Source organism: Otolemur garnettii, unplaced genomic scaffold (assembly GCF_000181295.1).
Source record: "Otolemur garnettii isolate 467f Iridium unplaced genomic scaffold, OtoGar3 scaffold00135, whole genome shotgun sequence".
NCBI classification, from domain to species: domain Eukaryota; kingdom Metazoa; phylum Chordata; class Mammalia; order Primates; family Galagidae; genus Otolemur; species Otolemur garnettii.
Genome location: NW_003852530.1, coordinates 4,366,730 through 4,372,905, shown reverse-complemented (window position 1 = coordinate 4,372,905; position 6,176 = coordinate 4,366,730). Strand labels below are relative to the sequence as shown.

At 45.9% G+C, this 6,176-nt stretch overlaps 1 protein-coding gene and 1 non-coding gene across 2 annotated transcripts in view; one reads left to right on the top strand and one right to left on the bottom strand.

Moving 5' to 3' along the window:
- The window catches only part of RHPN2 (rhophilin Rho GTPase binding protein 2), a 74,261-nt gene that overhangs the window by 29,245 nt on the left and 38,840 nt on the right, over nt 1-6,176 (top strand). The window lies entirely within an intron of this gene.
- On the bottom strand, nt 3,564-3,670 carry LOC111727987. The gene has a single exon (XR_002775413.1). It is a non-coding gene; the product is annotated as a U6 spliceosomal RNA (small nuclear RNA).

The window sequence follows — 6,176 nt, the reverse complement described above, 5'->3', positions numbered from 1 at the left end:
TGCAGCCATCATTGTTGTTTGGCGGGCCCGGGCTGGGGATTTGAACCCGCCACCTTAGGTGTATGTGGCTGGCGCCTTAGCCACTTGAGCCACGGCGTCGAGCCCATCTTAACAATCTTAAGCCTTCCAATCCATGAACACAGATTTTCTTTCACTTATTTATGTCTTTTTAATTTATTTTAGCAATGTTTTGTGGTTTTCGGTGTACAAACCTTTCATTTTTTTTGTTAAATTTATTCCTAAGTATTTTATTCTTACTGATGCTATTGTAAATGGAATTGGTTTCTTAATTTCCTTTTCAGATTGTTCATTGCTAGTGTATAAAAATGCAACTCTTTTGCATGTTGATTTTGTATCCTGAAACTTTGCTAAATTTGATTATTAGCACTAATAGGTTTTTGGGGGGAATATTGTGGTTTTCTACATATAAGATTATGCCATCTGTGAACAGAGAGAACTTCACTTCTTCCTTACTGATTCAGACACCTTTTATTCTTTCTCTTCATTGTTCTGGTTAGATCTGAACTTTGGGTACTATGTTGACTAGAAGTGGCAAAAAGTGGGCACCCTCGGTCTTGACCTTGGAGGAAAAGTTTTTCCTTTGACTGTGATACTAGCTGAGAAATTCTCACATATGGACTTTATCATACTCCTAATTTATTGAGTGTCTTGGCCACGCATCTTGTCAAATACTGTCTACATCAATTAGGATGACTGTGTGGGGCTCTTTTCTCAGGTCGGTAGAGGCTGTGTAGCGTGGCCCTTACTCTGAGGAGAGACCAGTCGGTAGAGGGGTGCAAGTACGCTGAGCGATAAAACTTTTAACTCGGAGAAGCAAAACCTCAGTCCAAGGAAGTGTCGTCAGCAGCCACCGCTGCCACCACTGCCACCGCCAGTACCTGCAAATGGGCAGTGGCCCAGCAGCCAAACGAAGTCTTGACTGTTGACTTGAAGAATTTTAGGAAACCAGGAGAGAAGACCTTCACCCAACGGAGCCGCCCATTTGTGGACAATCTCCCCCTGACATCACCGAGGAGGAAACTAATTGAGTAACTTTGGAAGGCCAAGTCTTCATCCATAAGGCTAAAGGCCTCGGCTTTGTCCCCTCGGAAACATGGGCCTTGGCAGAGATGCCAAAGCGGAGCCGGACGAGATGCCACTCCGTGGAAATCAGGGCTGTCCTTATGGTCCGAACCTTCCTGGACGGGTCTGTGTGTGGCCAGGTGGAGAGGACCGTGGTCGTCGCGGGGACACAGGAAGGCCCTGGGGAAAGGCACCTGGCCTTCTCAGGGGAGCCGCTGCGTGAACAGCTCTGCGCAGACGCCGACCAGGCTCCTTGCAGATCACCACGTCTCCTGTCCTGGGACTGCGCAGCCCAGGGACCGGTCAGCTGAGGAGGAGGGACTTCCAGAAAAGCTGGCTGTGAAGAACCAGCAATTTCACAAGGAGCGAGGGCAGCCGCCCAGATGGCAGAGCCTGGCTGCTTTGAGTGTGAGAAGCTGGAGACGGAGGTGGAGGCTGCTCGTGTCCAGCGCCAGGCCATGCTAACGAGACAGGACTTGATGAGCGCCAAGAACGACTGCAGGGGACGGAAGAACTGCACAACCAAGAGGGGCAAAGAAACGGGGCACAGGCGGGAGGAGCGCAGGCCACAGGGAGAACTGAGGCGGCCACAGCAGGAAGGAGTCAAGGGAACCTTCCCTGCAGGGAGAGACTGGAGATGCCGATGCGCCAGATGGCTGTGGAGGTGCTGGGGGAACAAACAATAGGGGCGCCAAGCCCTCTGCTCCTGTGCCAGCTGCTACCCCAGCTCCTCTAGAATAAGGTGACCAGATTTTAACATTGGTAAAGCGGGACACTGTTTGGGGGGTGGGGGTGGCGGCGGAGCCTGACAACAATGCAAACTTTGATAAGCAGTTCTTGATAATCACTTCTCAACAATTATTTGTTGTTATTACAGTTTAACATTATAAAATTAACCAAAATAATATAAAACTCATATCCTGGCAAAATAGCCACATGGCAGCCGAAAACCATATATTCCCTTACTGTTCTCCCGCCTGTTCCTGGGTTCTTTCCAAAAATCTGGACTTTTTAAAAATGCTGTGGGACATGGAACAAATTGTTAAAAATTGGGACTGTCCCACCAAAAGCGGGACGTCTGGTCACCCTACTCTAGAACCTCCACCGTGTTGCCGGATGGAACCTGGGATCGATGCCACCAACAACCGAGCACTTTGGCCAAGCTGCTACAATGGAAGGAATTGGGGCAATCAGTGGAAATCCTCCTGCATCCATTGTGCAGCTCCTGGAGCTGAATTTGCTCCAAATGAATGTCCTCGATACTAATAAAGCTGTAGTGTCTGGTTTCTCAAAACCCTTAGAAGAAGGACCCTTTCGGGTCGAGTCAGAATTCTACCCTGGAAGGGTGTTAGGGATTCCTCCCAATAGTCGGGTCTGCCCTGCCTGTGCTCCTGCAGGGCGTTGCTGGAGGCAGAGTGCCAGGCAGGAGCCTATTTAACAGATGAGTCCTGTACCGTGTCTAACCAATCAGTTCTATTTGGTGCATTCCTGGAGTCTCAAAGGCCATTGTTGAGGGCCTGGCGGAGCCATGGCAAAGGGATCCAATGACAGTCCCGTGAACCTTGATCCTTCCGTTTTTTTGTCCATCTCATTTTGTTTTCTTATCCTTACACTCCCCACCCCAAAGATACTGCCACCTAACATCACAAAAACCGGACATTCCCCATGACCTTAGCCCCATTCACTTTCAGGGAGAATTCAGGTACATGTCCACAGAGGTCACAGAACAGGTACACACAGTTCTGTTATGTCCCATCCATTACCCCTCATGTCTTTAAGGAAGACATTTTCTTCTAGAGATTTTCATTTTAGTATGTCTTTAAAAAAATCATGTGTTAACTTGCCTCCATCCTTGTCTTGGAGGCAAGTTAACCTCCAAGGTTACAAGGTTAACTTCCTTGTAATGACCCAGAAATGGACCCCCTTTTTTGGTAGAGACAGAGTCTCACTTTATCACCCTCCGTAGGGTGCTGTGGTGTCACAGCTCACAGCTATCTCCAATTCCTGGGCTTAGGCAATTCTCTTGTCTCACCCTCCCAAGTAGCTGGGACAACAGGTGCCCACCACAATGCCTGGCTATATTTTTGTTGCAGTTTGGCGGGGGCCGGGTTTCAACCCACCACTCTTGGCATATGGGGCCGGTGCCCTGGGAATGGCCCTTTTGTGTCTATGATTTTGCCGTTCACAGCTTTTCTTGATAGGCCTAGTACAGTCTTGGGAACAGGGTTGCTGCTGTACACTGATGGTCTCACAGTAGCTCTTAGCTTTGCTTATTGTAGGTAGTTATGCTGTGCATTTTTTTAAAATTGGTGTTATGTTTGATTTGTCCTTGATTCTTTAAATCTCGAGTTTTTCTGAGAAATGGAGCAATAATGCCACATCAACTTCTTAAAATACATTAAAAGCCTTAAAAAAAGATGACTATCTTTTCCCTTCAACCTATTTATATGGTATTTTTTTTATTATTTTTTAATTTTTTTAAAAATATGGAACACTTCATGAATTTGCATGTCATCCTTGTGTAGGGGCCATGCTAATCTTCTCTGTATTGTTCCAATTTTAGTGTATGTGCTGCCGAAGCGAGCACTTATGTCATATATTATACTAATTAATTTTTTATATTGAATCAGTCTTGCATTCTGGGAATAAATCCCACTTGCTTATGGCATATTATACATTTAATTTAATATTCTGCTGAATTCAGTTTGCTGCTATTTTGTCGAGGATTTTTGTATCAATATTCATAAAGGATATTAGTGTATAGATTTTTTTTCTTGTGTCTTTTTTTTTTTTTTTGAGACAAAGTCTCACTTTGTCACCCTTGGTGAGTGACAACCTCCAACTCTTAGGCTTAAGCAATTCTCTTGCCTCAGCCTCCCAAGTAGCTGGGACTACAGGCACTCTCCACAATGCCCAGCTATTTTTTGGTTGTAGTTGTCATTGTTGTTTGGCAGCCCAGGTTGGATTTGAACCTGCCAGCTCCGGTGTATGTGGCTAGTGCCTTTGGTCACTGAGCTACAGGCACCAAGCCTTGTTGTGTCTTTTGGCTTTAGTATGAAGTAAAGCTACCCTCCTAGAATGGGTTAGGAGCTCTTCAATTATTTGGAAGAGTGTGGCAGAATTAATTATGGTGCACAAGTCTTCATTTCTCAATGTTTCAGAGTCCTTTATATATTAAGGATAATTTCTGCCAGGGGCAGTGGATCACTCTTGTAATCCTAGCACTTTGGGAGGCTGAGGCAGGAGGATCCCTTGAGGCCAGAAGTCTGAGACCAGTCTGAGCAAGAGAGATACCCGGTTTCTACAAAAAATAGAAAAATTAGCCAGATGTGGTGGTATGTGCCTATAGACCCAGTTACTTAGGAAGCTAAGACAGGAACATCGCTTGAGGTGAGGAGTTTGAAGTTGCAGTGAGCTGAGCTCTAGCCTGGATAACAGAACAAGATCTTGTTTCAAAAGAAAAAAAGATAATTCCTTTTATCTGTGATCTATTGCAAAATTGCCCCCTAGTTTGTTCAGCTGTGTTTGTTTATGGTAAAATTACAGAGAACTTTTTTTTTTTTTTGAGACAGAGCCTCAAGCTATCACCCCGGGCAGAGTGCCATGGCATCACGCTCACAGCAACCTCCAACTCCTGGGCTCAAGCGAGTCTCCTGCCTCTGCCTCCCAAGTAGCTGGGACCACAGGCGCCTGCCACAACGCCTGGCCGTTTTTTGGTTGCAGTCATCCTTGTTGTTTGGCGAGCCCGGGCTGGGGATTCGAACCCGCCACCTTAGGTGTGTGTGGCTGGCGCCTTAGCCGCTTTAGCCACAGGTGCCAAGCCCAGAGAACTTTTTTTTAAGAGACAGAGTCTCACTTTATTGCCCTTGGTAGAGTGCTGTCATGTCACACTGCTCACAGCAACCTCCAACTCCTGGGCTTAAGTGATTCTCTTGCCTCAGCGTCCCAAGTAGCTGGGACTACAGGCGCCTGCCACAATGCCTGGCTAATTTTTGTTGCAGTTTGGCTGGGGTCAGGTTTGAACCCGCCACCCTCAGTATTTGGGTCTGGCACCCTACTCACTGAGCCACAGGTGCCGCCCTAAGAATATAAATTTCTATTTTTTTTTCTTTTTTTGCAGTTTTTGGCCGGGACTGGGTTTGAACCTGCCACCTCTGGTATATGGGGCCGGTGCCCTACTCCTTTGAGCCACAGGCACTGCCCATACATAGAACTTTTTGTTATTTTTCATATAGTCAAATTTATTAATATTTTCCTTTATGAAATCTGAATTTTTAACTATCATTAGAAAGCCTTTTACTACACTGAGGTTGAAGAGAAATTTGTCCAGGTTTGCTTGTAGTACTTGTATGCTTTCATTTGTGTATTAGGTCTCTGATTCTTTTAGAGTTTATCCTGTGTATGGTGTAAGGCATGCATTTCATTTATCTTGTTTCAAATGGCTACGTTTGTCCTAGTACCATTTATTATAGCCCCATATTTGGGTGGCGCCTGTAGCTCAAGCAGCTAAGGTGCCAGCCACATACATCAAATCTGGCCCAGGCCTGCCAAACAACAATGACAAATACAACCAAAAAATAGCCAGGTATTGTGGTGGGTACCTTTCGTCCCAGCTACTTGGGAGGCTGAGGCAAGAGAATTACTTAAACCCAGGAGTTGGAGGTTGCTGTGAGCTGTGATGCCACATCACTCTACCCAGGGCAACAGCTTGAGGCTCTATCTCAAACAAACAAACAAACAAACAAACGGACAACCCCCCCCATATTTATTTCTGTGATTTGAGAGACCCCTTTATTATATACTAATGTTATCTGTATTTGTGCCTATTTCCAAACTTTCTATTTTATTTTACTGGTCTGTCTATTCATGGGTCACTACCATATGGATTTAATTATACAATCTTTATGATATACCCTACAGCCTCCATGGTTGACCACTTCCCTACACTGACCACCTCCTTGTTTTTTTTTGAGACAGAGCCTCAAGCTGTCCCCCTGGGTAGAGTGCTGTGGCATTACAACTCACAGCAACCTCCAACTCCTGGGCTCAAGCGAGTCTCTTGCCTCCACCTCCCAAGTAGCTGGGACCACAGG